General features: G+C 36.4%; 1 protein-coding gene across 3 annotated transcripts in view; it reads right to left on the bottom strand.

Moving 5' to 3' along the window:
* Window positions 1–13,060, bottom strand: part of SPAG16 (sperm associated antigen 16) — a 995,967-nt gene that overhangs the window by 341,180 nt on the left and 641,727 nt on the right. The window lies entirely within an intron of this gene.

Here is a 13,060-nt window from a genome sequence, read left to right as displayed (position 1 = left end):
AAGTTTCATGGTTTTGTTATTATAAATAGTCCTCTTTTTTTTGTTGTTTTCTGCTTGATATTTAGACCTTTAGTAACCCATTATCTTATTGAATTTTCTTATTGTTTTCAAAAACTATTTTAGTTTATTTTCTTGGGTTTTAGAGGTATACAGTTGTTATTTTCCACAATTAACCATTTTTGCCTCTTTATTCTAAAACTAAAACAAAATGAGCTTAAGCTCTCATCTCTGGTTACTTATTCTTCCTAACTCTCTAGAGTAATTGAAAAGCCAAGGCATACAAGTGCACACACATTTTTACTGTATTTTGTGCAAAACAAAATTCAAGATATTTTGGTTAACTGGGCATGCATGTAAAGAATGTAGGATTTTTTTTCCATTTTGTATGTAAGAATTTTATTGTCATGTTATTTCAGTTATTAAGAGACAAATTGCACAAATACTATAGAGGAGGTGTTAAGAGTCAAAGCTTTCTGTCTTTACTTGCCACTCTGCTCCATTTAATAGATGAAAATTACTAGACATAAGTATAGTAATTATCTAAACACCAACCGGGGATCATATCATTGAACTGATTACTTTAAATTACTGTTGACAGAATCCACTTTGACTAAACAAAACAATAGTGCTTCATTTCCTATGAAAATTTCCAATTTATGGATTTTTCTCAATCAAAACATGTCTTTCATAAATTATTGCATAGTTGTGTTTTTTTTAACTTCTCATTCAGAAAGTTTTTAGAATTTTATGTACGATAAATCAAGAAACATGCTCCAAAATAAAGATCTATGGTTAGAAGGCATTTATTAAGTTGCTTCATTAGTAAGCAAAGGATTAAAAAAAAAAATGAAGACAATATCTTTATTTTGCTGGCAGCTACTATTGGCACTCAGCCACCCATATCCTAATTTTGTAATTTTTATGCCTCTGTGCTAGGCAGATGTTTATCTAAATCATTTAAATCTCTGTCTTCTAAATTTTAGATACATTTAGTATTAAGAGATGCTCCCTGTGTAACAGCACAGATTAAAAGTTAATTAAGAAGAAGTTAAAGAAGGAGAAAAGCAATTACTTTTTCCATAAGCATTTGTTTCATTTTTGGCAGGTTGAAATTGAGGATGTGGAATAAAGTCTTAAAAATCAGAAATATTTTAAGAAATCATTATTGTTTGCTTTTTTATATACTGATAAGTGCCAAGTTAATTAAGAAAAGTAATCCATTTAGTAATGCAGGATGGGCTAATGGATAAAGTAACTCTACTCATGCAGTAGGATTATTTTATAGAATTGATGTTTTTTAAGTTATGCAAATTAACCATTAGAAATGAAAATCGCCAATATGTAATTGGAAATTCCACAGGAATTCATACATAGCATGGTACAAGAAGATAAATTTGGGAGTACTTCCTGGAACTTTAAAAATATATAAACTCAAGTTAAAAAATAAATGTAATGAAGAAATTTTACATACCTAATTTTATTGTACTGTGATTTAATGGGGAAAAAACCTGCTAAATGGCTGCAGAATTTAGGTTTTCCATACATGCTCTGTCACTCTCCTTTTATGAACATCTCTTTAACCTTTAAAAATCCCTAGAGCGATTTCATACAGTGGTAGTGTTAGGGCAAAAGAATTAGTGTATGTATATTATAGATCTCAGAAAATCTCTAGATTAGGACAAATTATTTTCAGCACTACTAATTGCCACATATTTATATTAAATTCTTCATGATAATAAACACTGTAATTATAACTACAAAATTACTGCCATTAAAAACCATTTTAATCACCTTAAATTTGCAACAACAACAAAAAATCTCTTTGGACTGAAATAACATACATAGTTATATAAGCAAAGAGGAACACAAATACATCCTGATTTAGAGACAGGGATTCTTTTTGAGGAGTCCAAGACTACTATTCATCAAGGAAGGCCATGTTCAGCAAAAAGTAATGGAAACAGTACCTAGATGTTCTCATTTCCATGGGTTTAGTTAATAATTAATTAATTAATAATATGGTCCATTAGACCTCAAAAATATGTTATGCCTTACAAAAGAAACATTATTCTCGTATTTTCTCTCTTATGTTCTTTTACACTCTGTGAAACACTTGAAAAGCTTCTGATAGGAGCAATTATATAAATAAATCCTTGAACTAAGAATTTCCTATGGATTTTCTAATTATCAGTTTGTATTTAGCAATAAAGAGAAATAGGGTTTTGGAATAAGAAAAAAAAAAAAGAGGAGGAGAGAAGAAGCGATTTCATTGTTTCATTATTAACCTTTGAGTTCCACTTAGCACCTTACTCAAAACAAAAACATTTATCTCTATCACTAGTGATGTGTATGAATACAACTCAAGTTTGAAAAGGATTTTTAAGCTTCATGTAGCTATACAGGGTGGGATGATGGAAAGAACGAAGTGTTGGCATCAATAGACTGATGTTCTCATTTCACGACTATGTGAGTTTGGTTATGCTATTTCTTTGCACTTCTGTTTCAACACTTGTATTGTGATCATTACAAGAGTAAACCTGAATAAGCCTGGACCTTGTTTCCCGATCATTTGTGTGCAATATTGCAATCAGCATTGGGGTGTGTGTCTGGTGCCCTAAATCAGTTTTCTAGGAATTGATTATCTGGAAATGAGCTGGTTCTCCCAGGGACAAGGTTACTTTTTTGCCATGCTTTGGGTTAAATTAAGGGGAAATAAAAAGCAGTGTGACCACACAGAGGTCATACTTCTAGAGAGCCAACGCCTGCTTCAAAGGGTCAGGCAGGCAGCAAGTACTAAACACATTCATACCCATCTCATCCACAGCACATTTTTGCTTTCAAGTAGCATTAATCAAAGACATATTTGATCAGTTCTTATTTATAACTAAAGAATGTTGAAGTTTAAAGAAAGTCCTGACAGTTGTTTTGTTTTGTTGTGTTCTTTTTTACTTTTTTGTAATGCAAGTGTATGACTTGATTGTTGAGGAATCCATTTCAAAGAGGCATTCAGTTTAAAGACAAACACATTACTAGCTACACAGCTAGATAAAAACCAGGCCACTCTCCCCATACTGAGGCTCCTTTGTTTCGGAGATGTTGGTTGATTTTGATAACTGACTGACTGGATTGCTTCCCTTTTCTTTCCTTGCTTAAATCCTCAGTCTTATATTTTAAATTCACCAATAAAGAATGAGTTAGAAAATCCTGGCCACTAGCCTTGACTCCAATAAAAACAGACCCCCCCACCCCCACACACACACCAGCCAGTGAGGCTCTTTCTCACTTTCTCTATACGCTACCTTGTTATGTGGGCTCACATATGCTGTGTAATTTCTAGGTCTTGTAAGTAGTAAATCTTTATTTTTTCAAAGTTTTCTGATGGTTGTTGCTGAAAGGCATCTTGCAATCACAGTAAGGACCACAACAGCTGCTTCAACAATAACACTGGTTATTGATAGGCTGAGACCGACACAAATATCTAGTTTTCATTTTCCTTTGTTATGGTCTGGTTAAGAAGATTTAATATGAATTGCAAATTCCTCCTGGTATAAATTAAAAGTAAATTTAATTTTAGCTCAAATGGAACTAAATTTGAATCCCTGATTCGATTGGAATAGCTGTCTTCTTCCATATTTTATGCAGTATCCCTACCCATGCTTGAATTATATCTCCCTTTAGTCTTTCTCCTTTAGGTAAAATGATCTTGTTTTCTTTAACTTTGCTTTGAGAAACTCTGGTTTTCATGTCTTCAGACACTTTTTTCAGTTCACTGGAACTCTGGGACATATATGTTGTGGTCTCAAACAGGAAAAGGCAGTAAAGCCTATGCAATATTGGCGGTGGACAGATTTTCTTGTCATCTTCACAAAAATGGCTTTCAGGTTTTTTGTCTATGTTTGCCTTTCTGCAGCACATCTCAACTTTATGGAATATGAAATACATTTTATAGAAAATCCACTAAGTTATAAAATTTTCCCTTTTCATTCCATTATTAGTTCATGTGTTTATTGTTACTGTTGTTGATGTTGTTGTCAGTGGAACTCTGCTACAAGGAATAAGCAGAGGGGAAGTATGAGAAAAAAGAAATCAGTTTTGCTTGGAGACTGAGTATCAATATACACAGGGGAAACCAAAATATAATTAAAACTGGCAGAAAGGAGTTTTTAGTTTACTATTAAAACATAACACCTCTTGGGGTGCCTGGGTGGCTCAGTCAGTTAAATGTCTGATGTCAGCTTGTGGGTTCGAGCCCTTTTGTCAGGCTCTGTGCTGACAGCTGGAAGCCTGGAGACTGCTTTACATTCTGTGTCTTGCTCTCTCTTTGCCCCTCCCCCAGTCATGCTCTGTTTCTGTCTCAAAAATAAACATAAAAAAAATAACACCTTTAAAAAAATAACACCTCTTTTGAATTGAACTCATACTCTTACTATTATCATATATGATGCAAAGAGGAAAAACTCTCTAAAACTAAGTCTGGAAGAAATGGACTAGACCTTGACTCCACATAATTTGTAAGCAGCATTGTGGTCAGCATTGGAGTCATGGTTGATGCAGACAAGTCATAACTTACCAGATATGAATTATCTGGAAATGAATTAGTTGTGCCTCAGGGACAAGGTGTCTCCTTCCCTTCTTTGCCACATTCTGAGTTAAACCAGAAAAAGCCAAAAGTAGTGTAACTAAAAAAAAACCACAACATGAAACTTCTACAGGGTCCACTTCTGCTTCAAAGGAGTTTACCTAATGGCTGACCACTGGTCACTAAGCTCCTTGTCCAGTCTAGCACTGTGGACCACTTAATTCAGTTTATCTTAGCCAGCACTTATCCAGGACTATGGGAGGTACTAGGTGGAGAATGATGTTAATGTCTGTATTTTAAGGAGCTTTTTAAATTGTCTGCCCTTCTCTGCTCCATGTAAAAATAGTTCCACCAATAAAAATGATTTTGCAATAATAAAAAAATAAAAATCATTTTTAGTTGACATGAATAGAGCTTGTATAGTATATTCACATGTTTGAAAACAATATATCAATATGTTCCATTAAATGTCAGTATACCATATTACAAATCATACAGGAAAAAAGGGGAAATCTATTTGTTATTAAATAAATAGGAATATGTTAAAATTAAGTCTGCCTCTTGGGCAAAATTTATCAATAACATCTAACAATATAGGATAAAAACCCCATGATATGCAGCTGCTTGGAGCCTGACAACAGACTACCAAGGAAAGTGATGGTAATGTGCATCAGCCCCAAGGCTGATCATCCTCAGAGATGTCATCTGTCAGATTCTGGAAGGCAGATCCCCTGTGGGTATGTCAGTATTCTTGCTGACTCTATTAAATTACATCTATGTGAACTTGCCCATCACGGGTCATCTACTTTAGGTGCAAGAAATGTTACATCTTGAGATTTTTACCCTACTCTAAGTACGATTGGAAAAGACTTAATTAGCATCTTACAGCAGACACAGTATATCGTTTAGAAAAGGGAAATGAAAGTTAGCACCCACAGGGACAAGAAATACAAACTTTAAAGTGAACAAGACGGGAAAGAAAATAGCAAATAAAAAAACAAATGGGTTAATACAACTTTTCTCTCTGAAGGCTCTCTGAATCTGGCCATTTCATCATTCACAGAATGTGCTTCTGCAACTATTCCTCATGTGGAACATTAGTAAAAGCTTCTCTTGGCAATTCTTCTTGGTCTTCCTTTTTCTACCCTTAGTTTGATAAATGTCTTTTCTTTCTGAGATATTATTCTTTTGCTATAAAATATTTTCAGAGAGAAAAAAACACAATGAGCTGAGTAAGAGACTGGCATGTAAAACACTAGCATTAGCAAAATAATATTGCATGTCGTCCTTGAAAAGGTAACTTCTGGGTGGAGGCCACAGGAGAGGTAATGCTAAATTGCCAGAGATATTCTTGGAGCTAAATTAAAACATAACAAACCATTGTGTCATCAATATTAAAGGGTAAGACACTGCTGTGATTGTATGTTTCAAAAGGTACTGTCAAAACTAGTCCTCAGGGAAACAAGCAAGCTCACTTTCCTGGCATGGCTCAACCTTCTGTATTCTGAACACTTAACAGTAATGTTTTAGAGAAAAATGAGTAACAATGTTCTACTGGTGACTGTCAAGGTTTGGCTCACACCCTGTAATCTCTTTTGCAGTGTTGAACTTTTTTTTTTTCTCCCCTCAAAGCCCATAATGACTTTGGTGGAGAAAGAATTTGGTTTAGTAACTCTGGAGAGGAAATAATCTAGTGGCAGAGAAGGTGAAAAACAGAGAGAAGAGGGGAAAGATGTTTAGTAGTATAGACTACCAATCTTTGAATATCAAGAGATGATGGTGCCTCTTAACCATTTTCAAAAATGACTTTAACATTAATTCCTTTATTCTATGGGAATAAATGTGTTTCTTTGCAGATTTATTGTGAATGTGAAACAGGGTTAAAATTAACCAATTCATTCATAAAATGTATATATGGGCTTTTATGATTAGCATTAAACAAAGCTAGATGGTCAGAACCAAAGCAGGCAGTGATAATACTCCAAAACCATATTCTCTTTGAAATTTTATATTCATTAATTCATTTATGTGTGCTTGCATTTATTCAAAAATATTTGTTAGGGGAGTGAGTCAACACAGCAGAGAAGTAGGGGGACCTGAAGTTCCCTTGTCCCTCAAACACAGCAGTATTGAGGGCAGAAGACTTGGAATTCCAGGAATTCAGGCTACAGAGTGACAGATACAACTCCAGGGGCCCGTGGGGACAACTTGGTGGGCCATAGGTGCATAATTGTAAATTGGGAAAGATAAAAGGGTGGCTTAGGCATGGAGAGTAGGTATCCCCTTCTGTGGAGAGACAAAAGGAAGAGAGAGAGGTTGTGGACGTGTAGGATTGTATTAGGACAAGAAAAAAACCACGAATTATGGAATGGAAAAAATGGAGAAAGAGTCAATTTCTAACTCGTTCCAGGGTTGCAGGCTTTCTCTGGACTGGGGCTTGCCACCCTGTTCATGCGCCTGGGGAGGAGAGGAGCCAGCCCGGGCTCATAGACGCAGTTAGAGCAATTCCCTCCCTTGAATGCTGTGGGAAGAAGGCATATAGCTGCCCCAAGAATCAAAGACCCTACAGGCGCCTGCCAGCCAGAGGCCTTTTGTTGGCTGGCTGGGCAGAGTGGCACTAACCTGGAACCTGGGCACATCGAGCGGGATCCTTTAAGACGTTGGAGTTTGAATCTCAGCTGAGGGTCTGGGAGGTGCAGGAGACTGTAGGCTGGGACAAACTGCCCACTTGTGCCCACGTGGCACTGTGAGGATGGCCTGAACAGAGTGGTTTGGGTCACCCAATCCAGGGAGGAGAAATGGGTGTCATCATTTTTCTTGCCATCATCAATAAGCTGGGGCTTCAGGGAACAGACAATGGGCCCACAGTGGAGGCCAGGACCTGCCTACACCAAACCACATCCCTCTGTGCCTGGTCTAACCATATCTAACAGAGCAAGATTGACACTGACTGAACTAGACAGCCCCTCCTCCAGACCAGTGCAGCCACTGGTTCCAAGGCACCATCACATATCATTCCAGCAGTTTCACATTTTCTGATTTTATTCTTGGTCAATTCTTATTTTATATATGTATTATATATATATATATATATATATATATATATATATATATGATATATAAGAAAAATTAAAAATATATATATATATTTAAATTTTTCTTCCTCTTATTTCTTCCCTTCTCCATTCTGGTTATTCTGGTTATTGGTTTGTTTAAACAGACATTTTTAATCTATTCTTTTTAAACCTCTTCTGTATCTCCTTCTTCTTTATTTTCCTCTCTCTCCCTGGAGTAAGCCATATAGTTTCTCTGATTCTCTGCCTGGTCAATTTTTCTGTTTTTCTATTCTTTTTCCCCTTTCCTGTCATTTCTCTCTTGGTATGGGATAAGGCTTCTCCCACCACCCCCCCTTTTAAACATTTTTTTCCAAGGTTACTTCAACAAACAAATCAAAGCACACCTGGTGAAAGGTCCATACCACCACTATGAATAGGGAGATAAAGTAACCAAGTCACAACAACAGAGAGCATACAACACACTCCAAAAACACCTCCCGAATGGCCAGTCCCTGGATAGTGTAAGACCCTTCTTTAATATAGTAGTGCTCACGGGTTCAGGACACATAACAAGCTATTCAAACACATGAGGGACAGAAAACTAGCCAAAATGATGAAATGGAAGAATACTCCTCAAAAGAAATACCAGGAAGAAATGACAGCTAGAGAATTACTCAAAACAGATATAAGCAATATGTCTGATCAAGAATTTTGAAAAATAGTCATGAGATTAATAGCTCAGCTTGAAAAAAGCAAAAAAGACAGCAGAGAATCTATTGCTGCAGAGATCAAGGAACTAAGAAACAGTCACGACAAATTAAGAAATGTAAACGGGGTGCAAAATAAACTAAATGCAGTGACAGCAAGGATGGGGAAAGCAGAGGGAAGAATAAGTGAAAGAGAAGATAAAATTATGGAAAATGAAGCTGAGAAAAAGAGAGAAAAGAAAATACTAGACAATGAGGGGAGAATTAGAGAACTAAATGATTCAATGAAACATAATAATATCCATACCATAGGAGTTCTAGAAGAAGAAAAAAGAGATAAAGGGGCAGAAGGTTTACTTGAACACATTATAGCTGAGAATTTCCCTAATCTAGGGAAGAAAACAGGCATCCAAATCCAAGAGACACAGAGGACTCCCTTCAGATTTAGCAAGAATATGTCTTCTCCACGGCATGTCATAGTGAAACTGACAAAATACAAAGATAAAGAGAGAATTCTGAAGGCAGCCAGGGACAAATGGCCCTTAAACTATAAGGGTAGACACAGAAGGGTAGTAGCAGAAGTGTCCCCTGAAACCTGGCAGGCCAGAAGGGAGTGGCAGGAACTATTCAATGTGATGAATAGGAAAAATATGAAGCCAAGAATCCTTTATCCAGCAAAGCTGTCATTCAGAATAGAAGGAGAGATAAAGGCTTTTCCAGACACACAAAAACTGAAGGAGGTCAAGACCACTAAACCAGCCCTGTAAAAGATCCTAAGGAAGACTCTGTGAGTATGATGCTGCAAAAACTACAAAGGACCAGAGACATCACTACAAGCATGAAACCTACAGATAACACAATGACACTAAATCCATATCTTTCAATAACTCTGAATGTATATGGACTAAATGAGCCAATCAAAAGACATAGGGTATCAGAGTAGATAAACAACAAGATCCATCTATATGCTGTCTACAAAAGACTTATTTTAGAACTGAGGACACCTTCAGATTGAATGTGAGGGAACGGATAACCATCATGCTACTGGAAGTCAAAAGAAAGCTGGAGTAACCATACTTACATCAGACAAACTAGAGTTTAAACTAAATGTTGTAACAAGAGATAAATAAAGGCATTATATCATAATTACAGGGTCTGTCCATCACGAAGAGCTAATAATTGTAAATGTTTATGCTTCAAACTTGAGAGTACCCAAATATATAAATCAATTAATCATAAACATAAGCAATCTTACTGATAAGAATACAGTAACTACAGGGGACTTTAATACTCCACTTATAACAATGGACAGATCATATAGGCCAAAAAATCAATAAAGAAGCAATGGCTTTGAATGATACACTGGACCATATGGACTTGACAGATATATTCAGAACTTTTCATCCAAAAGCAGAATACACATTCTTCTTGAGTGCACTTGGAACATTCTCCAAGATACACCATGTACTGGGTCACAAAACAGCCCTCAATAAATATAAAAGAACTGAGATCATACCATGCATATTTTCAGATCACAATGATATGAAACTTGAAATCAACCACAAGAAAAATTTGGAAAGCCTCCAAATGCATGGAGGTTAAAGAACATCCTATTAAAGAATGAATGGATCAACCAGGCAATTAAAGAAGAAATTAAAAAATATATGGAAACAAATGAAAGTGAAAATGCAACAGTTCAAACCCTTTGGGATGGAGCAAAGGCAGTCCTAAGAGGAAAATACATTGCAATCCGGGCCTATCTCAAGAAATAAGGAAAAACAAAAACAAAAACAAATACAAACCTAACCACACACTGAAAGGAACCAGAAGCAGAACAGCAAGAAACCCCAAAGCCAGCAGAAGAAGATAAATAATAAAGATTAGAGCAGAAATAAACAATATAGAATCAAAGAAATAAAAACAAATAAACACAGAATAGAACAATGAATCTAAGAAGTGTTTTTTTTTTTTTACATTTATTTATTTTTGAGAGACAGAGCACAAGGGGAGAGGGGCAGAGAGAGAAGGAGACACAGAATCTGAAGCAGGATCTAGGCTCCAAGCAAGCATTCAGCACAGAGCCTGATGCAGGGTTTGAACCTATGAACCATGAGATCATGACCTGAGCCAGTCAGTCACTCAACTGACTGAGCCACCAAGGTACTACTAAGAGGTGGTTTTTTGAAAAGATAAACAAAATTGATAAATCCCTACCCAAAAAAGAGAGAGAACTCAATTAGATAAAATCACAAATTAAAAATGAGAGATCACAATGAACATCACAGAAATACAAATAATTATTAGAGAATACTATGAAACATTATATGTCAATAAACTGGACAACCTGGGAGAAATAGACAACTTCCTAGAAACCCACACACTACCAAAACTTAAGTGGGAAGAAATAGAAAATTTGAACCCATAACCAGTGAAGAAATTGAATCAGTTATCAAAAATCTGGGCCAGATGGCTTCCCAGGGGAATTCTACCAGACATTTAAACCAGAGTTATACCTATTCTTTTCAAAATGTTTCAAAAATAGAAACAGAAGGAAAGCTTCCAGACTCATTCTATGAACCCTGCACTACCTTGATTCTCAAACCAGACAGAGACCCCACCAGAGAGAAGAATTACAGGCCAATATCCCTGATGAATATGGATGTAAAAATTCTTGACAAGATACTAGCAAATCTAATTCAACAATACATTAAAAGTATTCACCATGATCAAGTGGGATTCATTCCTCAGCTGCAGGAATGGCTCAATATTTGCAAATCAATCAACATGATACATCACATTAACAGAAGGAAAGATAAGAACCATATGATCCTATCAATAGTGCAGAAAAAATAGTGCATTTGACAAAATATAGCGGACTTTCTTAATAAAAACCCTCAAGAAAGTCCGAATAGAAGGAACATACCTAACCATCATAAAAGCCATATATAAAAGGCCCACAGCCAATATCATCCCCAATGGCGAAAAACTGAGAGCTTTCCCCCTAAGACCAAGAACACGACAGGGATGTCTACTATCACCACTGTTGTTTTATTTTTTATTTTTTTTTTACATTTATTCATTTTTGAGAGACAGACAGAGACAGAACACAAGTAGGGGAGGGGCAGAGAGAGAGGAAGACACGGAATCCAAAGCAGGCTCCAGGCTCTGAGCTGTCAGCACAGAGCCTGACATGGGGCTCAAATTCACAAACCGTGAGATCATGACCTGAGCCGAAGTTGGACTCTTAACCAACTGAACCACCCAGGCGTCCCCTCACCACTGTTTTATAACATGGTGTGGAAATCCTAGCCTCAGCAATCAGACAACAAAATGAAATAAAGGCAACCAAATTGGCAAAGAAGAAGTCAGTTTCACTTTTTGCAGATGACATAATACTCTACATAGAAAACCCAAAAGACTCCACCAAAAAGCTGCTAGAACTGATACATGAATTCAGCAAAGTCACAGGATACAAAATCAATGTACAGAAATTGGTTTCATTTCTATACACCAATAATGAAGTAACAAGAAGAGAAATCAAGAAATCGATCCCATTTACAATTGTACCAAGAACCATAAAATACCTAGGAATAAACCTAATGAAAGATGTAGAAGATCTATATACCAAAAACTATGGAAAACTTATGAAAGAAATTGAAGAAGACTCAAAGAAGTGGAAAAGTATTCTATGCTCATGGATTGAAAGAACAAATATTGTTACAATGTCAATACTACCCAAAGCAATCTACACATTCAATGCAATCCAATCAAAATTGCACTGTCATTCTTCTCAAAGCTAGAACAAACAAACATAAAATTTATATGGAACCACAAAAGTCCTCGAATAGCCAAAGAAATGTTGAAAAAGAAAACCAACATGGGAGGCAACACAATCCCAGACTTTAACCTCTACTACAAAGCTGTAATCATGAAGGCAGTATGGTATTGGCACAAAAATAGACACATAGACCAATGGAATAGATGAGAGAGCCCAATATTGGACCCACAAGTGTATGGCCAACTAATCTTTGACAAAACAGGAAAGAGTATCCAATGGAAAAAAGACATTCTCTCTAGCAAATGGTGCTGGAAGAACTGGACAGAAACATGCCGAAGAATGAAACTGGACCACTTTCTTACCCCATACATAAAAATAACCTCAAAATCGATGAAATACCTAAATATGAGACAGGAAACCATCAAAACCCTAGAGGAGAAAACAGGCAACAACCTCTTTGACCTCAGCCACAGTACCTTCTTACTCAACACATCTCTGAAGGCCAGGGAAATAAAAGCAAAATGAACTATTGGGACCTCATCAAGATAAAAAGCTACTGCAGTGCAAAGGAAACAATCAACAGAACTAAAAGGGAACTGACAGAATGCAAGAAGATATTGGCAAATGACATATCAGATAAAGGGTTAGTATCCAAATCTGTAAAAAACTTACCAAACTCGACACCTGGAAAACAACCCAGTGAAGATGTGGGATGGGCAGAAGACATGAATAGACACTTTTCCAAAGAAGACATCCAGATGGCCAACAAATACATGAAAAAATGCTCAACATCACTCACCATCAGGGAAATACAAATCAAAACCACACTGAGAAACCATCTCACACCAGTCAGAGTGGCTAAAATTAACAACTCAGGAAACAACTGATGTTGGTGAGGATGTGGAGAAACGGGAATCTTCTTGCACTGTTGGTGGGAATG

Source organism: Leopardus geoffroyi, chromosome C1, assembly GCF_018350155.1.
Source record: "Leopardus geoffroyi isolate Oge1 chromosome C1, O.geoffroyi_Oge1_pat1.0, whole genome shotgun sequence".
Classification (NCBI taxonomy): Eukaryota; Metazoa; Chordata; class Mammalia; order Carnivora; family Felidae; genus Leopardus; species Leopardus geoffroyi.
Note: the sequence above shows the minus strand (reverse complement) of the source record. Positions and strands in the feature narration are given on the sequence as shown.